Raw genomic sequence first — 22288 nt, 5'->3', positions numbered from 1 at the left:
ATGTTCTGAGATGATGAAAATAAATGAAAGGCACTGCTGAGATTTGAACTCAGGATCTCCTGTTTACGAGACATGCGCTTTAACCAACTAAGCCACAGCACCACATGATGCTCAAAAGCTTCACAAAGAAAAATGATATATCTAAGATATGCTATTTGGTAACAATTTTTGTCATTCTTATAACTATTGCTTCATCAATTTTTCAAACCGGGGGAAATTTAGAGTATAAATAGAAAGTTGTGTTCTCTCTTTTCATTCATGATTTACAGGACCTACATTCTTAAAATATCTTGTCAAAGTAATTTTCTAATATATTTTTTTAGCACTTTTATTGATTTCTCTGTAAGTAATGCTACATGGGAATAAATGTCAATTAATTTTTGATATTCAGAAAACAAAAACATGTAGTAAAATTAAGAACTCTGTTTTAAAAAGTCAGAATTATGGTGAACATTCCTTATTTATGCTTTTTCAAGAGAATTTTAGCTTTTCATCAAGAAGTATTTTCCTAACACAATTTTAAGGATGTTATGGAAATAAATATGGGTTAAATGTCAATGATTCTCTAGCTATGATGACTAAACTGACTCTCAAATTACTGTACCTTGGGAAACTTACTTTTTTACAGACATTTTAACACTTCCTGTGTTATTCTCTTTTGACTGTACTCCAAATTAATTTTGCAGTTACCCAATATGATGAAGGCTATTTTTCAAAAATTCATATATTTACCTTAACATAGGCATATTTCTACAAATTAACTTATATTGAAATAGGGTGAAGTTTTGTTGTTTGTCATCTTCTGACATGGATGGCATCTTTAAACTTTTTTACATTGGTGACCAAATGTGCCAAAGTGAAAGCAGATAAAGGTTTTACACATCTTATTTTGTTATGCATCAACAAAAAACTACATACTGGTGTGATAAAAAGGTATCAAGCAAAGGCGCTGCTATGACTTGAACTCAGGATCTCCTGTTTACTAGACAGGCGCTTTAACCAACTAAGCCACAGTGCCACTTGCACTGCCTTATGTATAATGACAAATTATATGTCTAAAGTATAATATTTTTTATTATTTTTATATATTTTTTTGAAACAAGTATTTTATTAATTCTTTAAACAGTTGGAAACTTACAGTAAGTTATGTAATGCTTTTCTCTCCTTTATTTTGTATATGCAGGCCCTACATTCATACAATGTCTTGTCCAAGTCACTTGTTAATATGCTTTATTGTAATAGATATTATGGCGTTGTTATTAATGTAGTCATCCCTGGGAAATTAAAGTCAGTCTTTTGTTGGTACTCATACAGTTAAAAAGTAGTCATGAAATGAAAAAATGAGATCTCAATGATATAATTAATGTTAACATTTTATCTGGAAGCTTGCTCAATAAATAGAAAGATTGATTTCTGGAATTTCTTTCCTAACACAATATTGTTTATGTTAAGTAATACATAATCCATTATTTTCTATTGCTCTCCAAACTCTGATGACTAAACTGTCTATCCATTTATCTTGAGAAACTCACATTGTTACTGACTTTTGTTTAAACATATCCTCTGACTGGACACTATATTGTTTCTGGAGATTGCTCAGACATGAATATTGCCAATTTCTGGAATTCTTTTCTAGTTACCTTGGCATCAATTTACTTCTACAAAAAAAATGATATTAAAAAAGGGGAATATTGCATTTTTTTGTGTTTCTGATTTGGACTGTATCTAGAAATGTGGTACATTTTACTGAACATGTGAGAAAGGGTAAAGGCTGCTGAAGCATTCACGTGTCTTTTTGTGATGAATTAACAACAAACTATGTTCTGAGATGATGAAAATAAATGAAAGGCACTGCTGAGATTTGAACTCAGGATCTCCTGTTTACGAGACAGGCGCTTTAACCAACTAAGCCACAGCACCACATGATGCTCAAAAGCTTCACAAAGAAAAATGATATATCTAAGATATGCTATTTGGTAACACTTTTTGTCATTCTTATAACTATTGCTTCATCAATTTTTCAAACCGGTGGAAATTTAGAGTATAAATAGAAAGTTGTGTTCTCTCTTTTCATTCATGATTTACAGGACCTACATTCTTAAAATATCTTGTCAAAGTAATTTTCTAATATATTTTTTTAGCACTTTTATTGATTTCTTTGTAAGTAATGCTACATGGGAATAAATGTCAATTAATTTTTGATATTCAGAAAACAAAAACATGTAGTAAAATTAAGAACTCTGTTTTAAAAAGTCAGAATTATGGTGAACATTCTTTATTTATGCTTTTTCAAGAGAATTTTAGCTTTTCATCAAGAAGTATTTTCCTAACACAATTTTAAGGATGTTATGGAAATAAATATGGGTTAAATGTCAATGATTCTCTAGCTATGATGACTAAACTGACTCTCAAATTACTGTACCTTGGGAAACTTACTTTTTTACAGACATTTTAACACTTCCTGTGTTATTCTCTTTTGACTGTACTCCAAATTAATTTTGCAGTTACCCAATATGATGAAGGCTATTTTGTAAAAATTCATATATTTACCTTAACATAGGCATATTTCTACAAATTAACTTATATTGAAATAGGGTGAAGTTTTGTTGTTTGTCATCTTCTGACATGGATGGCATCTTTAAACTTTTTTACATTGGTGACCAAATGTGCCAAAGTGAAAGCAGATAAAGGTTTTACACATCTTATTTTGTTATGCATCAACAAAAAACTACATACTGGTGTGATAAAAAGATATCAAGCAAAGGCACTACTGTGATTTGAACTCAGGATCTCCTGTTTACTAGACAGGTGCTTTAACCCACTAAGCCACAGTGCCACTTGCACTGCATTATGTATAATGACAAATTATATGTCTAAAGTATAATATTTTTTATTATTTTTATATATTTTTTTGAAACAAGTATTTTATTAATTCTTTAAACAGTTGGAAACTTACAGTAAGTTATGTAATGCTTTTCTCTCCTTTATTTTGTATATACAGGCCCTACATTCATACAATGTCTTGTCCAAGTCACTTGTTAATATGCTTTATTGTAATAGATATTATGGCGTTGTTATTAATGTAGTCATCCCTGGGAAATTAAAGTCAGTCTTTTGTTGGTACTCATACAGTTAAAAAGTAGTCGTGAAATGAAAAAATGAGATCTCAATGATAGAATTAATGTTAACATTTTATCTGGAAGCTTGCTCAATAAATGGAAAGGTTGATTTCTGGAATTTCTTTCCTAACACAATATTGTTTATGTTAAGTAATACATAATCCATTATTTTCTATTGCTCTCCAAACTCTGATGACTAAACTGTCTATCCATTTATCTTGAGAAACTCACATTGTTACTGACTTTTGTTTAAACATTTCCTCTGACTGGACACTATATTGTTTCTGGAGATTGCTCAGACATGAATATTGCCAATTTCTGGAATTCTTTTCTAGTTACCTTGGCATCAATTTACTTCTACAAAAAAACTGATATTAAAAAAGGGGAATATTGCATTTTTTGTGTTTTCTGATTTGGACTGTATCTAGAAATGTGGTACATTTTACTGAACATGTGAGAAAGGGTAAAGGCTGCTGAAGCATTCACGTGTCTTTTTGTGATGAATTAACAACAAACTATGTTCTGAGATGATGAAAATAAATGAAAGGCACTGCTGAGATTTGAACTCAGGATCTCCTGTTTACGAGACAGGCGCTTTAACCAACTAAGCCACAGCACCACATAATGCTCAAAAGCTTCACAAAGAAAAATGATATATCTAAGATATGCTATTTGGTATCAATTTTAGTCATTCTTATAACTATTGCTTCATCAATTTTTCAAACCGGTGGAAATTTAGAGTATAAATAGAAAGTTGTGTTCTCTCTTTTCATTCATGATTTACAGGACCTACATTCTTAAAATATCTTGTCAAAGTAATTTTCTAATATATTTTTTTAGCACTTTTATTGATTTCTCTGTAAGTAATGCTACATGGGAATAAATGTCAATTAATTTTTGATATTCAGAAAACAAAAACATGTAGTAAAATTAAGAACTCTGTTTTAAAAAGTCAGAATTATGGTGAACATTCTTTATTTATGCTTTTTCAAGAGAATTTTAGCTTTTCATCAAGAAGTATTTTCCTAACACAATTTTAAGGATGTTATGGAAATAAATATGGGTTAAATGTCAATGATTCTCTAGCTATGATGACTAAACTGACTCTCAAATTACTGTACCTTGGGAAACTTACTTTTTTACAGACATTTTAACACTTCCTGTGTTATTCTCTTTTGACTGTACTCTAAATTAATTTTGCAGTTACCCAATATGATGAAGGCTATTTTGTAAAAATTCATATATTTACCTTAACATAGGCATATTTCTACAAATTAACTTATATTGAAATAGGGTGAAGTTTTGTTGTTTGTCATCTTCTGACATGGATGGCATCTTTAAACTTTTTTACATTGGTGACCAAATGTGCCAAAGTGAAAGCAGATAAAGGTTTTACACATCTTATTTTGTTATGCATCAACAAAAAACTACATACTGGTGTGATAAAAAGGTATCAAGCAAAGGTACTGCTGTGATTTGAACTCAGGATCTCCTGTTTACTAGACAGGCGCTTTAACCAACTAAGCCACAGTGCCACTTGCACTGCCTTATGTATAATGACAAATTATATGTCTAAAGTATAATATTTTTTATTATTTTTATATATTTTTTTGAAACAAGTATTTTATTAATTCTTTAAACAGTTGGAAACTTACAGTAAGTTATGTAATGCTTTTCTCTCCTTTATTTTGTATATACAGGCCCTACATTCATACAATGTCTTGTCCAAGTAACTTGTTAATATGCTTTATTGTAGTAGATATTATGGCATTGTTATTAATGTAGTCATCCCTGGGAAATTAAAGTCAGTCTTTTGTTGGTACTCATACAGTTAAAAAGTAGTCGTGAAATGAAAAAATTAGATCTCAATGATAGAATTAATGTTAACATTTTATCTGGAAGCTTGCTCAATAAATGGAAAGATTGATTTCTGGAATTTCTTTCCTAACACAATATTGTTTATGTTAAGTAATACATAATCCATTATTTTCTATTGCTCTCCAAACTCTGATGACTAAATTGTCTATCCATTTATCTTGAGAAACTCACATTGTTACTGACTTTTGTTTAAACATTTCCTCTGACTGGACACCATATTGTTTCTGGAGATTGCTCAGACATGAATATTGCCAATTTCTGGAATTCTTTTCTAGTTACCTTGGCATCAATTTACTTCTACAAAAAAAACTGATATTAAAAAAGGGGAATATTGCATTTTTTTGTGTTTTCTGATTTGGACTGTATCTAGAAATGTGGTACATTTTACTGAACATGTGAGAAAGGGTAAAGGCTGCTGAAGCATTCACGTGTCTTTTTGTGATGAATTAACAACAAACTATGTTCTGAGATGATGAAAATAAATGAAAGGCACTGCTGAGATTTGAACTCAGGATCTCCTGTTTACGAGACAGGCGCTTTAACCAACTAAGCCACAGCACCACATGATGCTCAAAAGCTTCACAAAGAAAAATGATATATCTAAGATATGCTGTTTGGTAACAATTTTTGACATTCTTATAACTATTGCTTCATCAATTTTTCAAACCGGTGGAAATTTAGAGTATAAATAGAAAGTTGTGTTCTCTCTTTTTATTCATGATTTACAGGACCTACATTCTTAAAATATCTTGTCAAAGTAATTTTCTAATATATTTCTTTAGCACTTTTATTGATTTCTCTGTAAGTAATGCTACATGGGAATAAATGTCAATTAATTTTTGATATTCAGAAAACAAAAACATGTAGTAAAATTAAGAACTCTGTTTTAAAAAGTCAGAATTATGGTGAATATTCCTTATTTATGCTTTTTCAAGAGAATTTTAGCTTTTCATCAAGAAGTATTTTCCTAACACAATTTTAAGGATGTTATGGAAATAAATATGGGTTAAATGTCAATGATTCTCTAGCTATGATGACTAAACTGACTCTCAAATTACTGTACCTTGGGAAACTTACTTTTTTACAGACATTTTAACACTTCCTGTGTTATTCTCTTTTGACTGTACTCCAAATTAATTTTGCACTTACCCAATATGATGAAGGCTATTTTGTAAAAATTCATCTATTTACCTTAACATAGGCATATTTCTACAAATTAACTTATATTGAAATAGGGTGAAGTTTTGTTGTTTGTCATCTTCTGACATGGATGGCATCTTTAAACTTTTTTACATTGGTGACCAAATGTGCCAAAGTGAAAGCAGATAAAGGTTTTACACATCTTATTTTGTTATGCATCAACAAAAAACTACATACTGGTGTGATAAAAAGGTATCAAGCAAAGGCGCTGCTGTGATTTGAACTCAGGATCTCCTGTTTACTAGACAGGTGCTTTAACCAACTAAGCCACAGTGCCACTTGCCCTGCCTTATGTATAATGACAAATTATATGTCTAAAGTATAATATTTTTTATTATTTTTATATATTTTTTTGAAACAAGTATTTTATTAATTCTTTAAACAGTTAAAAAGTAGTCGTGAAATGAAAAAATGAGATCTCAATGATAGAATTAATGTTAACATTTTATCTGGAAGCTTGCTCAATAAATGGAAAGGTTGATTTCTGGAATTTCTTTCCTAACACAATATTGTTTATGTTAAGTAATACATAATCCATTATTTTCTATTGCTCTCCAAACTCTGATGACTAAATTGTCTATCCATTTATCTTGAGAAACTCACATTGTTACTGACTTTTGTTTAAACATTTCCTCTGACTGGACACCATATTGTTTCTGGAGATTGCTCAGACATGAATATTGCCAATTTCTGGAATTCTTTTCTAGTTACCTTGGCATCAATTTACTTCTACAAAAAAACTGATATTAAAAAAGGGGAATATTGCATTTTTTGTGTTTTCTGATTTGGACTGTATCTAGAAATGTGGTACATTTTACTGAACATGTGAGAAAGGGTAAAGGCTGCTGAAGCATTCACGTGTATTTTTGTGATGAATTAACAACAAACTATGTTCTGAGATGATGAAAATAAATGAAAGGCACTGCTGAGATTTGAACTCAGGATCTCCTGTTTACTAGACAGGCGCTTTAACCAACTAAGCCACAGCACCACATAATGCTCAAAAGCTTCACAAAGAAAAATGATATATCTAAGATATGCTATTTGGTAACAATTTTTGTCATTCTTATAACTATTGCTTCATCAATTTTTCAAACCGGTGGAAATTTAGAGTATAAATAGAAAGTTGTGTTCTCTCTTTTCATTCATGATTTACAGGACCTACATTCTTAAAATATCTTGTCAAAGTAATTTTCTAATATATTTTTTTAGCACTTTTATTGATTTCTCTGTAAGTAATGCTACATGGGAATAAATGTCAATTAATTTTTGATATTCAGAAAACAAAAACATGTAGTAAAATTAAGAACTCTGTTTTAAAAAGTCAGAATTATGGTGAACATTCTTTATTTATGCTTTTTCAAGAGAATTTTAGCTTTTCATCAAGAAGTATTTTCCTAACACAATTTTAAGGATGTTATGGAAATAAATATGGGTTAAATGTCAATGATTCTCTAGCTATGATGACTAAACTGACTCTCAAATTACTGTACCTTGGGAAACTTACTTTTTTACAGACATTTTAACACTTCCTGTGTTATTCTCTTTTGACTGTACTCTAAATTAATTTTGCAGTTACCCAATATGATGAAGGCTATTTTGTAAAAATTCATATATTTACCTTAACATAGGCATATTTCTACAAATTAACTTATATTGAAATAGGGTGAAGTTTTGTTGTTTGTCATCTTCTGACATGGATGGCATCTTTAAACTTTTTTACATTGGTGACCAAATGTGCCAAAGTGAAAGCAGATAAAGGTTTTACACATCTTATTTTGTTATGCATCAACAAAAAACTACATACTGGTGTGATAAAAAGGTATCAAGCAAATGTACTGCTGTGATTTGAGCTCAGGATCTCCTGTTTACTAGACAGGCGCTTTAACCAACTAAGCCACAGTGCCACTTGCACTGCCTTATGTATAATGACAAATTATATGTCTAAAGTATAATATTTTTTATTATTTTTATATATTTTTTTGAAACAAGTATTTTATTAATTCTTTAAACAGTTGGAAACTTACAGTAAGTTATGTAATGCTTTTCTCTCCTTTATTTTGTATATACAGGCCCTACATTCATACAATGTCTTGTCCAAGTAACTTGTTAATATGCTTTATTGTAGTAGATATTATGGCATTGTTATTAATGAAGTCATCCCTGGGAAATTAAAGTCAGTCTTTTGTTGGTACTCATACAGTTAAAAAGTAGTCGTGAAATGAAAAAATTAGATCTCAATGATAGAATTAATGTTAACATTTTATCTGGAAGCTTGCTCAATAAATGGAAAGATTGATTTCTGGAATTTCTTTCCTAACACAATATTGTTTATGTTAAGTAATACATAATCCATTATTTTCTATTGCTCTCCAAACTCTGATGACTAAATTGTCTATCCATTTATCTTGAGAAACTCACATTGTTACTGACTTTTGTTTAAACATTTCCTCTGACTGGACACCATATTGTTTCTGGAGATTGCTCAGACATGAATATTGCCAATTTCTGGAATTCTTTTCTAGTTACCTTGGCATCAATTTACTTCTACAAAAAAACTGATATTAAAAAAGGGGAATATTGCATTTTTTTGTGTTTTCTGATTTGGACTGTATCTAGAAATGTGGTACATTTTACTGAACATGTGAGAAAGGGTAAAGGCTGCTGAAGCATTCACGTGTCTTTTTGTGATGAATTAACAACAAACTATGTTCTGAGATGATGAAAATAAATGAAAGGCACTGCTGAGATTTGAACTGTTTACGAGACAGGCGCTTTAACCAACTAAGCCACAGCACCACATGATGCTCAAAAGCTTCACAAAGAAAAATGATATATCTAAGATATGCTGTTTGGTAACAATTTTTGACATTCTTATAACTATTGCTTCATCAATTTTTCAAACCGGTGGAAATTTAGAGTATAAATAGAAAGTTGTGTTCTCTCTTTTTATTCATGATTTACAGGACCTACATTCTTAAAATATCTTGTCAAAGTAATTTTCTAATATATTTTTTTAGCACTTTTATTGATTTCTCTGTAAGTAATGCTACATGGGAATAAATGTCAATTAATTTTTGATATTCAGAAAACAAAAACATGTAGTAAAATTAAGAACTCTGTTTTAAAAAGTCAGAATTATGGTGAACATTCCTTATTTATGCTTTTTCAAGAGAATTTTAGCTTTTCATCAAGAAGTATTTTCCTAACACAATTTTAAGGATGTTATGGAAATAAATATGGGTTAAATGTCAATGATTCTCTAGCTATGATGACTAAACTGACTCTCAAATTACTGTACCTTGGGAAACTTACTTTTTTACAGACATTTTAACACTTCCTGTGTTATTCTCTTTTGACTGTACTCCAAATTAATTTTGCAGTTACCCAATATGATGAAGGCTATTTTGTAAAAATTCATATATTTACCTTAACATAGGCATATTTCTACAAATTAACTTATATTGAAATAGGGTGAAGTTTTGTTGTTTGTCATCTTCTGACATGGATGGCATCTTTAAACTTTTTTACATTGGTGACCAAATGTGCCAAAGTGAAAGCAGATAAAGGTTTTACACATCTTATTTTGTTATGCATCAACAAAAAACTACATACTGGTGTGATAAAAAGGTATCAAGCAAAGGCGCTGCTGTGATTTGAACTCAGGATCTCCTGTTTACTAGACAAGTGCTTTAACCAACTAAGCCACAGTGCCACTTGCCCTGCCTTATGTATAATGACAAATTATATGTCTAAAGTATAATATTTTTTATTATTTTTATATATTTTTTTGAAACAAGTATTTTATTAATTCTTTAAACAGTTGGAAACTTACAGTAAGTTATGTAATGCTTTTCTCTCCTTTATTTTGTATATACAGGCCCTACATTCATACAATGTCTTGTCCAAGTCACTTGTTAATATGCTTTATTGTAATAGATATTATGGCGTTGTTATTAATGTAGTCATCCCTGGGAAATTAAAGTCAGTCTTTTGTTGGTACTCATACAGTTAAAAAGTAGTCGTGAAATGAAAAAAATGAGATCTCGATAGAATTAATGTTAACATTTTATCTGGAAGCTTGCTCAATAAATGGAAAGATTGATTTCTGGAATTTCTTTCCTAACACAATATTGTTTATGTTAAGTAATACATAATCCATTATTTTCTATTGCTCTCCAAACTCTGATGACTAAATTGTCTATCCATTTATCTTGAGAAGCTCACATTGTTACTGACTTTTGTTTAAACATTTCCTCTGACTGGACACCATATTGTTTCTGGAGATTGCTCAGACATGAATATTGCCAATTTCTGGAATTCTTTTCTAGTTACCTTGGCATCAATTTACTTCTACAAAAAAACTGATATTAAAAAAGGGGAATATTGCATTTTTTTGTGTTTCTGATTTGGACTGTATCTAGAAATGTGGTACATTTTACTGAACATGTGAGAAAGGGTAAAAGCTGCTGAAGCATTCACGTGTCTTTTTGTGATGAATTATCAACAAACTATGTTCTGAGATGATGAAAATAAATGAAAGGCACTGCTGAGATTTGAACTCAGGATCTTCTGTTTACGAGACAGGCGCTTTAACCAACTAAGCCACAGCACCACATGATGCTCAAAAGCTTCACAAAGAAAAATGATATATCTAAGATATGCTATTTGGTAACAATTTTTGTCATTCTTATAACTATTGCTTCATCAATTTTTCAAACCGGTGGAAATTTAGAGTATAAATAGAAAGTTGTGTTCTCTCTTTTTATTCATGATTTACAGGACCTACATTCTTAAAATATCTTGTCAAAGTAATTTTCTAATATATTTTTTTAGCACTTTTATTGATTTCTCTGTAAGTAATGCTACATGGGAATAAATGTCAATTAATTTTTGATATTCAGAAAACAAAAACATGTAGTAAAATTAAGAACTCTGTTTTAAAAAGTCAGAATTATGGTGAACATTCTTTATTTATGCTTTTTCAAGAGAATTTTAGCTTTTCATCAAGAAGTATTTTCCTAACACAATTTTAAGGATGTTATGGTAATAAATATGGGTTAAATGTCAATGATTCTCTAGCTATGATGACTAAACTGACTCTCAAATTACTGTACCTTGGGAAACTTACTTTTTTACAGACATTATAACACTTCCTGTGTTATTCTCTTTTGACTGTACTCCAAATTAATTTTGCAGTTACCCAATATGATGAAGGCTATTTTGTAAAAATTCATATATTTACCTTAACATAGGCATATTTCTACAAATTAACTTATATTGAAATAGGGTGAAGTTTTGTTGTTTGTCATCTTCTGACATGGATGGCATCTTTAAACTTTTTTACATTGGTGACCAAATGTGCCAAAGTGAAAGCAGATAAAGGTTTTACACATCTTATTTTGTTATGCATCAACAAAAAACTACATACTGGTGTGATAAAAAGGTATCAAGCAAAGGCACTACTGTGATTTGAACTCAGGATCTCCTGTTTACTAGACAGGTGCTTTAACCAACTAAGCCACAGTGCCACTTGCACTGCCTTATGTATAATGACAAATTATATGTCTAAAGTATAATATTTTTTATTATTTTTATATATTTTTTTGAAACAAGTATTTTATTAATTCTTTAAACAGTTGGAAACTTACAGTAAGTTATGTAATGCTTTTCTCTCCTTTATTTTGTATATACAGGCCCTACATTCATACAATGTCTTGTCCAAGTAACTTGTTAATATGCTTTATTGTAGTAGATATTATGGCATTGTTATTAATGTAGTCATCCCTGGGAAATTAAAGTCAGTCTTTTGTTGGTACTCATACAGTTAAAAAGTAGTCGTGAAATGAAAAAATTAGATCTCAATGATAGAATTAATGTTAACATTTTATCTGGAAGCTTGCTCAATAAATGGAAAGATTGATTTCTGGAATTTCTTTCCTAACACAATATTGTTTATGTTAAGTAATACATAATCCATTATTTTCTATTGCTCTCCAAACTCTGATGACTAAATTGTCTATCCATTTATCTTGAGAAACTCACATTGTTACTGACTTTTGTTTAAACATTTCCTCTGACTGGACACCATATTGTTTCTGGAGATTGCTCAGACATGAATATTGCCAATTTCTGGAATTCTTTTCTAGTTACCTTGGCATCAATTTACTTCTACAAAAAAACTGATATTAAAAAAGGGGAATATTGCATTTTTTTGTGTTTTCTGATTTGGACTGTATCTAGAAATGTGGTACATTTTACTGAACATGTGAGAAAGGGTAAAGGCTGCTGAAGCATTCACGTGTCTTTTTGTGATGAATTAACAACAAACTATGTTCTGAGATGATGAAAATAAATGAAAGGCACTGCTGAGATTTGAACTCAGGATCTCCTGTTTACGAGACAGGCGCTTTAACCAACTAAGCCACAGCACCACATGATGCTCAAAAGCTTCACAAAGAAAAATGATATATCTAAGATATGCTGTTTGGTAACAATTTTTGACATTCTTATAACTATTGCTTCATCAATTTTTCAAACCGGTGGAAATTTAGAGTATAAATAGAAAGTTGTGTTCTCTCTTTTTATTCATGATTTACAGGACCTACATTCTTAAAATATCTTGTCAAAGTAATTTTCTAATATATTTCTTTAGCACTTTTATTGATTTCTCTGTAAGTAATGCTACATGGGAATAAATGTCAATTAATTTTTGATATTCAGAAAACAAAAACATGTAGTAAAATTAAGAACTCTGTTTTAAAAAGTCAGAATTATGGTGAATATTCCTTATTTATGCTTTTTCAAGAGAATTTTAGCTTTTCATCAAGAAGTATTTTCCTAACACAATTTTAAGGATGTTATGGAAATAAATATGGGTTAAATGTCAATGATTCTCTAGCTATGATGACTAAACTGACTCTCAAATTACTGTACCTTGGGAAACTTACTTTTTTACAGACATTTTAACACTTCCTGTGTTATTCTCTTTTGACTGTACTCCAAATTAATTTTGCACTTACCCAATATGATGAAGGCTATTTTGTAAAAATTCATATATTTACCTTAACATAGGCATATTTCTACAAATTAACTTATATTGAAATAGGGTGAAGTTTTGTTGTTTGTCATCTTCTGACATGGATGGCATCTTTAAACTTTTTTACATTGGTGACCAAATGTGCCAAAGTGAAAGCAGATAAAGGTTTTACACATCTTATTTTGTTATGCATCAACAAAAAAACTACATACTGGTGTGATAAAAAGGTATCAAGCAAAGGCGCTGCTGTGATTTGAACTCAGGATCTCCTGTTTACTAGACAGGTGCTTTAACCAACTAAGCCACAGTGCCACTTGCCCTGCCTTATGTATAATGACAAATTATATGTCTAAAGTATAATATTTTTTATTATTTTTATATATTTTTTTGAAACAAGTATTTTATTAATTCTTTAAACAGTTGGAAACTTACAGTAAGTTATGTAATGCTTTTCTCTCCTTTATTTTGTATATACAGGCCCTACATTCATACAATGTCTTGTCCAAGTCACTTGTTAATATGCTTTATTGTAATAGATATTATGGCCTTGTTATTAATGTAGTCATCCCTGGGAAATTAAAGTCAGTCTTTTGTTGGTACTCATACAGTTAAAAAGTAGTCGTGAAATGAAAAAAATGAGATCTCGATAGAATTAATGTTAACATTTTATCTGGAAGCTTGCTCAATAAATGGAAAGATTGATTTCTGGAATTTCTTTCCTAACACAATATTGTTTATGTTAAGTAATACATAATCCATTATTTTCTATTGCTCTCCAAACTCTGATGACTAAATTGTCTATCCATTTATCTTGAGAAGCTCACATTGTTACTGACTTTTGTTTAAACATTTCCTCTGACTGGACACCATATTGTTTCTGGAGATTGCTCAGACATGAATATTGCCAATTTCTGGAATTCTTTTCTAGTTACCTTGGCATCAATTTACTTCTACAAAAAAACTGATATTAAAAAAGGGGAATATTGCATTTTTTTGTGTTTCTGATTTGGACTGTATCTAGAAATGTGGTACATTTTACTGAACATGTGAGAAAGGGTAAAAGCTGCTGAAGCATTCACGTGTCTTTTTGTGATGAATTATCAACAAACTATGTTCTGAGATGATGAAAATAAATGAAAGGCACTGCTGAGATTTGAACTCAGGATCTTCTGTTTACGAGACAGGCGCTTTAACCAACTAAGCCACAGCACCACATGATGCTCAAAAGCTTCACAAAGAAAAATGATATATCTAAGATATGCTATTTGGTAACAATTTTTGTCATTCTTATAACTATTGCTTCATCAATTTTTCAAACCGGTGGAAATTTAGAGTGTAAATAGAAAGTTGTGTTCTCTCTTTTTATTCATGATTTACAGGACCTACATTCTTAAAATATATTGTCAAAGTAATTTTCTAATATATTTTTTTAGCACTTTTATTGATTTCTCTGTAAGTAATGCTACATGGGAATAAATGTCAATTAATTTTTGATATTCAGAAAACAAAAACATGTAGTAAAATTAAGAACTCTGTTTTAAAAAGTCAGAATTATGGTGAACATTCTTTATTTATGCTTTTTCAAGAGAATTTTAGCTTTTCATCAAGAAGTATTTTCCTAACACAATTTTAAGGATGTTATGGAAATAAATATGGGTTAAATGTCAATGATTCTCTAGCTATGATGACTAAACTGACTCTCAAATTACTGTACCTTGGGAAACTTACTTTTTTACAGACATTATAACACTTCCTGTGTTATTCTCTTTTGACTGTACTCCAAATTAATTTTGCAGTTACCCAATATGATGAAGGCTATTTTGTAAAAATTCATATATTTACCTTAACATAGGCATATTTCTACAAATTAACTTATATTGAAATAGGGTGAAGTTTTGTTGTTTGTCATCTTCTGACATGGATGGCATCTTTAAACTTTTTTACATTGGTGACCAAATGTGCCAAAGTGAAAGCAGATAAAGGTTTTACACATCTTATTTTGTTATGCATCAACAAAAAACTACATACTGGTGTGATAAAAAGGTATCAAGCAAAGGCACTACTGTGATTTGAAATCAGGATCTCCTGTTTACTAGACAGGTGCTTTAACCAACTAAGCCACAGTGCCACTTGCACTGCCTTATGTATAATGACAAATTATATGTCTAAAGTATAATATTTTTTATTATTTTTATATATTTTTTTGAAACAAGTATTTTATTAATTCTTTAAACAGTTGGAAACTTACAGTAAGTTATGTAATGCTTTTCTCTCCTTTATTTTGTATATACAGGCCCTACATTCATACAATGTCTTGTCCAAGTAACTTGTTAATATGCTTTATTGTAGTAGATATTATGGCATTGTTATTAATGTAGTCATCCCTGGGAAATTAAAGTCAGTCTTTTGTTGGTACTCATACAGTTAAAAAGTAGTCGTGAAATGAAAAAATTAGATCTCAATGATAGAATTAATGTTAACATTTTATCTGGAAGCTTGCTCAATAAATGGAAAGATTGATTTCTGGAATTTCTTTCCTAACACAATATTGTTTATGTTAAGTAATACATAATCCATTATTTTCTATTGCTCTCCAAACTCTGATGACTAAATTGTCTATCCATTTATCTTGAGAAACTCACATTGTTACTGACTTTTGTTTAAACATTTCCTCTGACTGGACACCATATTGTTTCTGGAGATTGCTCAGACATGAATATTGCCAATTTCTGGAATTCTTTTCTAGTTACCTTGGCATCAATTTACTTCTACAAAAAAACTGATATTAAAAAAGGGGAATATTGCATTTTTTTGTGTTTTCTGATTTGGACTGTATCTAGAAATGTAGTACATTTTACTGAACATGTGAGAAAGGGTAAAGGCTGCTGAAGCATTCACGTGTCTTTTTGTGATGAATTAACAACAAACTATGTTCTGAGATGATGAAAATAAATGAAAGGCACTGCTGAGATTTGAACTCAGGATCTCCTGTTTACGAGACAGGCGCTTTAATCAACTAAGCCACAGCACCACATGATGCTCAAAAGCTTCACAAAGAAAAATTATATATCTAAGATATGCTATTTGGTAACAATTTTTGTCATTCTTATAACTATTGCTTCATCAGTTTTTCAAACCGGTGGAAATTTAGAGTATAAATAGAAAGTTGTGTTCTCTCTTTTCATTCATGATTTACAGGACCTACATTCTTAAAATATCTTGTCGAAGTAATTTTCTAATATATTTTTTTAGCACTTTTATTGATTTCTCTGTAAGTAATGCTACATGGGAATAAATGTCAATTAATTTTTGATATTCAGAAAACAAAAACATGTAGTAAAATTAAGAACTCTGTTTTAAAAAGTCAGAATTATGGTGAACATTCTTTATTTATGCTTTTTCAAGAGAATTTTAGCTTTTCATCAAGAACTATTTTCCTAACACAATTTTAAGGATGTTATGGAAATAAATATGGGTTAAATGTCAATGATTCTCTAGCTATGATGACTAAACTGACTCTCAAATTACTGTACCTTGGGAAACTTACTTTTTTACAGACATTTTAACACTTCCTGTGTTGTTCTCTTTTGACTGTACTCCAAATTAATTTTGCAGTTACCCAATATGATGAAGGCTATTATGTAAAAATTCATATATTTACCTTAACATAGGCATATTTCTACAAATTAACTTATATTGAAATAGGGTGAAGTTTTGTTGTTTGTCATCTTCTGACATGGATGGCATCTTTAAACTTTTTTACATTGGTGACCAAATGTGCCAAAGTGAAAGCAGATAAAGGTTTTACACATCTTATTTTGTTATGCATCAACAAAAAACTACATACTGGTGTGATAAAAAGGTATCAAGCAAAGGCGCTGCTGTGATTTGAACTCAGGATCTCCTGTTTACTAGACAGGCGCTTTAACCAACTAAGCCACAGTGCCACTTGCCCTGCCTTATGTATAATGACAAATTATATGTCTAAAGTATAATATTTTTTATTATTTTTATATATTTTTTTGAAACAAGTATTTTATTAATTCTTTAAACAGTTGGAAACTTACAGTAAGTTATGTAATGCTTTTCTCTCCTTTATTTTGTATATACAGGCCCTACATTCATACAATGTCTTGTCCAAGTCACTTGTTAATATGCTTTATTGTAATAGATATTATGGCGTTGTTATTAATGTAGTCATCCCTGGGAAATTAAAGTCAGTCTTTTGTTGGTACTCATACAGTTAAAAAGTAGTCGTGAAATGAAAAAATGAGATCTCAATGATATAATTAATGTTAACATTTTATCTGGAAGCTTGCTCAATAAATGGAAAGATTGATTTCTGGAATTTCTTTCCTAACACAATATTGTTTATGTTAAGTAATACATAATCCATTATTTTCTATTGCTCTCCAAACTCTGATGACTAAACTGTCTATCCATTTATCTTGAGAAACTCACATTGTTAGTGACTTTTGTTTAAACATTTCCTCTGACTGGACACTATATTGTTTCTGGAGATTGCTCAGACATGAATATTGCCAATTTCTGGAATTCTTTTCTAGTTACCTTGGCATCAATTTACTTCTACAAAAAAACTGATATTAAAAAAGGGGAATATTGCATTTTTTTGTGTTTCTGATTTGGACTGTATCTAGAAATGTGGTACATTTTACTGAAAATGTGAGAAAGGGTAAAGGCTGCTGAAGCATTCACGTGTCTTTTTGTGATGAATTAACAACAAACTATGTTCTGAAATGATGAAAATAAATGAAAGGCACTGCTGAGATTTGAACTCAGGATCTCCTGTTTACGAGACAGGCGCTTTAACCAACTAAGCCACAGCACCACATGATGCTCAAAAGCTTCACAAAGAAAAATGATATATCTAAGATATGCTATTTGGTAACAATTTTTGTCATTCTTATAACTATTGCTTCATCAGTTTTTCAAACCGGTGGAAATTTAGAGTATAAATAGAAAGTTGTGTTCTCTCTTTTCATTCATGATTTACAGGACCTACATTCTTAAAATATCTTGTCGAAGTAATTTTCTAATATATTTTTTAGCACTTTTATTGATTTCTCTGTAAGTAATGCTACATGGGAATAAATGTCAATTAATTTTTGATATTCAGAAAACAAAAACATGTAGTAAAATTAAGAACTCTGTTTTAAAAAGTCAGAATTATGGTGAACATTCTTTATTTATGCTTTTTCAAGAGAATTTTAGCTTTTCATCAAGAAGTATTTTCCTAACACAATTTTAAGGATGTTATGGAAATAAATATGGGTTAAATGTCAATGATTCTCTAGCTATGATGACTAAACTGACTCTCAAATTACTGTACCTTGAGAAACTTACTTTTTTACAGACATTTTAACACTTCCTGTGTTATTCTCTTTTGACTGTACTCCAAATTAATTTTGCAGTTACCCAATATGATGAAGGCTATTTTGTAAAAATTCATATATTTACCTTAACATAGGCATATTTCTACAAATTAACTTATATTGAAATAGGGTGAAGTTTTGTTGTTTGTCATCTTCTGACATGGATGGCATCTTTAAACTTTTTTACATTGGTGACCAAATGTGCCAAAGTGAAAGCAGATAAAGGTTTTACACATCTTATTTTGTTATGCATCAACAAAAAACTACATACTGGTGTGATAAAAAGGTATCAAGCAAAGGTACTGCTGTGATTTGAACTCAGGATCTCCTGTTTACTAGACAGGCGCTTTAACCAACTAAGCCACAGTGCCACTTGCACTGCCTTATATATAATGACAAATTATATGTCTAAAGTATAATATTTTTTATTATTTTTATATATTTTTTTGAAACAAGTATTTTATTAATTCTTTAAACAGTTGGAAACTTACAGTAAGTTATGTAATGCTTTTCTCTCCTTTATTTTGTATATACAGGCCCTACATTCATACAATGTCTTGTCCAAGTCACTTGTTAATATGCTTTATTGTAATAGATATTATGGCGTTGTTATTAATGTAGTCATCCCTGGGAAATTAAAGTCAGTCTTTTGTTGGTACTCATACAGTTAAAAAGTAGTCGTGAAATGAAAAAATGAGATCTCAATGATATAATTAATGTTAACATTTTATCTGGAAGCTTGCTCAATAAATGGAAAGATTGATTTCTGGAATTTCTTTCCTAACACAATATTGTTTATGTTAAGTAATACATAATCCATTATTTTCTATTGCTCTCCAAACTCTGATGACTAAACTGTCTATCCATTTATCTTGAGAAACTCACATTGTTAGTGACTTTTGTTTAAACATTTCCTCTGACTGGACACTATATTGTTTCTGGAGATTGCTCAGACATGAATATTGCCAATTTCTGGAATTCTTTTCTAGTTACCTTGGCATCAATTTACTTCTACAAAAAAACTGATATTAAAAAAGGGGAATATTGCATTTTTTTGTGTTTTCTGATTTGGACTGTATCTAGAAATGTGGTACATTTTACTGAACATGTGAGAAAGGGTAAAGGCTGCTGAAGCATTCACGTGTCTTTTTGTGATGAATTAACAACAAACTATGTTCTGAGATGATGAAAATAAATGAAAGGCACTGCTGAGATTTGAACTCAGGATCTCCTGTTTACGAGACAGGCGCTTTAACCAACTAAGCCACAGCACCACATGATGCTCAAAAGCTTCACAAAGAAAAATGATATATCTAAGATATGCTGTTTGGTAACAATTTTTGACATTCTTATAACTATTGCTTCATCAATTTTTCAAACCGGTGGAAATTTAGAGTATAAATAGAAAGTTGTGTTCTCTCTTTTTATTCATGATTTACAGGACCTACATTCTTAAAATATCTTGTCAAAGTAATTTTCTAATATATTTCTTTAGCACTTTTATTGATTTCTCTGTAAGTAATGCTACATGGGAATAAATGTCAATTAATTTTTGATATTCAGAAAACAAAAACATGTAGTAAAATTAAGAACTCTGTTTTAAAAAGTCAGAATTATGGTGAATATTCCTTATTTATGCTTTTTCAAGAGAATTTTAGCTTTTCATCAAGAAGTATTTTCCTAACACAATTTTAAGGATGTTATGGAAATAAATATGGGTTAAATGTCAATGATTCTCTAGCTATGATGACTAAACTGACTCTCAAATTACTGTACCTTGGGAAACTTACTTTTTTACAGACATTTTAACACTTCCTGTGTTATTCTCTTTTGACTGTACTCCAAATTAATTTTGCACTTACCCAATATGATGAAGGCTATTTTGTAAAAATTCATATATTTACCTTAACATAGGCATATTTCTACAAATTAACTTATATTGAAATAGGGTGAAGTTTTGTTGTTTGTCATCTTCTGACATGGATGGCATCTTTAAACTTTTTTACATTGGTGACCAAATGTGCCAAAGTGAAAGCAGATAAAGGTTTTACACATCTTATTTTGTTATGCATCAACAAAAAAACTACATACTGGTGTGATAAAAAGGTATCAAGCAAAGGCGCTGCTGTGATTTGAACTCAGGATCTCCTGTTTACTAGACAGGTGCTTTAACCAACTAAGCCACAGTGCCACTTGCCCTGCCTTATGTATAATGACAAATTATATGTCTAAAGTATAATATTTTTTATTATTTTTATATATTTTTTTGAAACAAGTATTTTATTAATTCTTTAAACAGTTGGAAACTTACAGTAAGTTATGTAATGCTTTTCTCTCCTTTATTTTGTATATACAGGCCCTACATTCATACAATGTCTTGTCCAAGTCACTTGTTAATATGCTTTATTGTAATAGATATTATGGCCTTGTTATTAATGTAGTCATCCCTGGGAAATTAAAGTCAGTCTTTTGTTGGTACTCATACAGTTAAAAAGTAGTCGTGAAATGAAAAAAATGAGATCTCGATAGAATTAATGTTAACATTTTATCTGGAAGCTTGCTCAATAAATGGAAAGATTGATTTCTGGAATTTCTTTCCTAACACAATATTGTTTATGTTAAGTAATACATAATCCATTATTTTCTATTGCTCTCCAAACTCTGATGACTAAATTGTCTATCCATTTATCTTGAGAAGCTCACATTGTTACTGACTTTTGTTTAAACATTTCCTCTGACTGGACACCATATTGTTTCTGGAGATTGCTCAGACATGAATATTGCCAATTTCTGGAATTCTTTTCTAGTTACCTTGGCATCAATTTACTTCTACAAAAAAACTGATATTAAAAAAGGGGAATATTGCATTTTTTTGTGTTTCTGATTTGGACTGTATCTAGAAATGTGGTACATTTTACTGAACATGTGAGAAAGGGTAAAAGCTGCTGAAGCATTCACGTGTCTTTTTGTGATGAATTATCAACAAACTATGTTCTGAGATGATGAAAATAAATGAAAGGCACTGCTGAGATTTGAACTCAGGATCTTCTGTTTACGAGACAGGCGCTTTAACCAACTAAGCCACAGCACCACATGATGCTCAAAAGCTTCACAAAGAAAAATGATATATCTAAGATATGCTATTTGGTAACAATTTTTGTCATTCTTATAACTATTGCTTCATCAATTTTTCAAACCGGTGGAAATTTAGAGTATAAATAGAAAGTTGTGTTCTCTCTTTTTATTCATGATTTACAGGACCTACATTCTTAAAATATATTGTCAAAGTAATTTTCTAATATATTTTTTTAGCACTTTTATTGATTTCTCTGTAAGTAATGCTACATGGGAATAAATGTCAATTAATTTTTGATATTCAGAAAACAAAAACATGTAGTAAAATTAAGAACTCTGTTTTAAAAAGTCAGAATTATGGTGAACATTCTTTATTTATGCTTTTTCAAGAGAATTTTAGCTTTTCATCAAGAAGTATTTTCCTAACACAATTTTAAGGATGTTATGGAAATAAATATGGGTTAAATGTCAATGATTCTCTAGCTATGATGACTAAACTGACTCTCAAATTACTGTACCTTGGGAAACTTACTTTTTTACAGACATTATAACACTTCCTGTGTTATTCTCTTTTGACTGTACTC

The 22288-nt window shown here is 30.2% G+C and overlaps 22 non-coding genes across 22 annotated transcripts; all 22 read right to left on the bottom strand.

The window, feature by feature from the left end:
- Nucleotides 1–28: 28 nt before the first annotated feature.
- On the bottom strand, nucleotides 29–102 carry TRNAT-CGU (transfer RNA threonine (anticodon CGU)). The gene has a single exon. It is a non-coding gene; the product is annotated as a tRNA-Thr (tRNA).
- Nucleotides 103–944: 842 nt separating this feature from the next.
- TRNAT-AGU (transfer RNA threonine (anticodon AGU)) lies at nucleotides 945–1018 on the bottom strand. Its single transcript has one exon. It is a non-coding gene; the product is annotated as a tRNA-Thr (tRNA).
- Nucleotides 1019–1846: 828 nt separating this feature from the next.
- On the bottom strand, nucleotides 1847–1920 carry TRNAT-CGU (transfer RNA threonine (anticodon CGU)). The gene has a single exon. It is a non-coding gene; the product is annotated as a tRNA-Thr (tRNA).
- An 842-nt stretch (nucleotides 1921–2762) lies between these two features.
- Nucleotides 2763–2836, bottom strand: TRNAT-AGU (transfer RNA threonine (anticodon AGU)). The gene has a single exon. It is a non-coding gene; the product is annotated as a tRNA-Thr (tRNA).
- Nucleotides 2837–3664: 828 nt separating this feature from the next.
- TRNAT-CGU (transfer RNA threonine (anticodon CGU)) lies at nucleotides 3665–3738 on the bottom strand. Its single transcript has one exon. It is a non-coding gene; the product is annotated as a tRNA-Thr (tRNA).
- Nucleotides 3739–4580: 842 nt separating this feature from the next.
- Nucleotides 4581–4654, bottom strand: TRNAT-AGU (transfer RNA threonine (anticodon AGU)). Its single transcript has one exon. It is a non-coding gene; the product is annotated as a tRNA-Thr (tRNA).
- An 830-nt stretch (nucleotides 4655–5484) lies between these two features.
- TRNAT-CGU (transfer RNA threonine (anticodon CGU)) lies at nucleotides 5485–5558 on the bottom strand. Its single transcript has one exon. It is a non-coding gene; the product is annotated as a tRNA-Thr (tRNA).
- An 842-nt stretch (nucleotides 5559–6400) lies between these two features.
- TRNAT-AGU (transfer RNA threonine (anticodon AGU)) lies at nucleotides 6401–6474 on the bottom strand. The gene has a single exon. It is a non-coding gene; the product is annotated as a tRNA-Thr (tRNA).
- Nucleotides 6475–7114: 640 nt separating this feature from the next.
- TRNAT-AGU (transfer RNA threonine (anticodon AGU)) lies at nucleotides 7115–7188 on the bottom strand. Its single transcript has one exon. It is a non-coding gene; the product is annotated as a tRNA-Thr (tRNA).
- Nucleotides 7189–9838: 2650 nt separating this feature from the next.
- Nucleotides 9839–9912, bottom strand: TRNAT-AGU (transfer RNA threonine (anticodon AGU)). Its single transcript has one exon. It is a non-coding gene; the product is annotated as a tRNA-Thr (tRNA).
- An 826-nt stretch (nucleotides 9913–10738) lies between these two features.
- Nucleotides 10739–10812, bottom strand: TRNAT-CGU (transfer RNA threonine (anticodon CGU)). Its single transcript has one exon. It is a non-coding gene; the product is annotated as a tRNA-Thr (tRNA).
- An 842-nt stretch (nucleotides 10813–11654) lies between these two features.
- Nucleotides 11655–11728, bottom strand: TRNAT-AGU (transfer RNA threonine (anticodon AGU)). The gene has a single exon. It is a non-coding gene; the product is annotated as a tRNA-Thr (tRNA).
- Nucleotides 11729–12557: 829 nt separating this feature from the next.
- TRNAT-CGU (transfer RNA threonine (anticodon CGU)) lies at nucleotides 12558–12631 on the bottom strand. Its single transcript has one exon. It is a non-coding gene; the product is annotated as a tRNA-Thr (tRNA).
- An 843-nt stretch (nucleotides 12632–13474) lies between these two features.
- TRNAT-AGU (transfer RNA threonine (anticodon AGU)) lies at nucleotides 13475–13548 on the bottom strand. The gene has a single exon. It is a non-coding gene; the product is annotated as a tRNA-Thr (tRNA).
- An 826-nt stretch (nucleotides 13549–14374) lies between these two features.
- Nucleotides 14375–14448, bottom strand: TRNAT-CGU (transfer RNA threonine (anticodon CGU)). Its single transcript has one exon. It is a non-coding gene; the product is annotated as a tRNA-Thr (tRNA).
- A 1745-nt stretch (nucleotides 14449–16193) lies between these two features.
- TRNAT-CGU (transfer RNA threonine (anticodon CGU)) lies at nucleotides 16194–16267 on the bottom strand. Its single transcript has one exon. It is a non-coding gene; the product is annotated as a tRNA-Thr (tRNA).
- An 842-nt stretch (nucleotides 16268–17109) lies between these two features.
- Nucleotides 17110–17183, bottom strand: TRNAT-AGU (transfer RNA threonine (anticodon AGU)). The gene has a single exon. It is a non-coding gene; the product is annotated as a tRNA-Thr (tRNA).
- Nucleotides 17184–18011: 828 nt separating this feature from the next.
- On the bottom strand, nucleotides 18012–18085 carry TRNAT-CGU (transfer RNA threonine (anticodon CGU)). The gene has a single exon. It is a non-coding gene; the product is annotated as a tRNA-Thr (tRNA).
- Nucleotides 18086–18926: 841 nt separating this feature from the next.
- TRNAT-AGU (transfer RNA threonine (anticodon AGU)) lies at nucleotides 18927–19000 on the bottom strand. The gene has a single exon. It is a non-coding gene; the product is annotated as a tRNA-Thr (tRNA).
- Nucleotides 19001–19829: 829 nt separating this feature from the next.
- On the bottom strand, nucleotides 19830–19903 carry TRNAT-CGU (transfer RNA threonine (anticodon CGU)). The gene has a single exon. It is a non-coding gene; the product is annotated as a tRNA-Thr (tRNA).
- An 843-nt stretch (nucleotides 19904–20746) lies between these two features.
- Nucleotides 20747–20820, bottom strand: TRNAT-AGU (transfer RNA threonine (anticodon AGU)). Its single transcript has one exon. It is a non-coding gene; the product is annotated as a tRNA-Thr (tRNA).
- Nucleotides 20821–21646: 826 nt separating this feature from the next.
- TRNAT-CGU (transfer RNA threonine (anticodon CGU)) lies at nucleotides 21647–21720 on the bottom strand. Its single transcript has one exon. It is a non-coding gene; the product is annotated as a tRNA-Thr (tRNA).
- Nucleotides 21721–22288: the final 568 nt, after the last annotated feature.

Source organism: Pseudophryne corroboree, chromosome 11 (genome assembly GCF_028390025.1).
Source record: "Pseudophryne corroboree isolate aPseCor3 chromosome 11, aPseCor3.hap2, whole genome shotgun sequence".
Taxonomy (NCBI): Eukaryota; Metazoa; Chordata; class Amphibia; order Anura; family Myobatrachidae; genus Pseudophryne; species Pseudophryne corroboree.
This window is presented reverse-complemented; position numbering and strand designations above follow the sequence as displayed.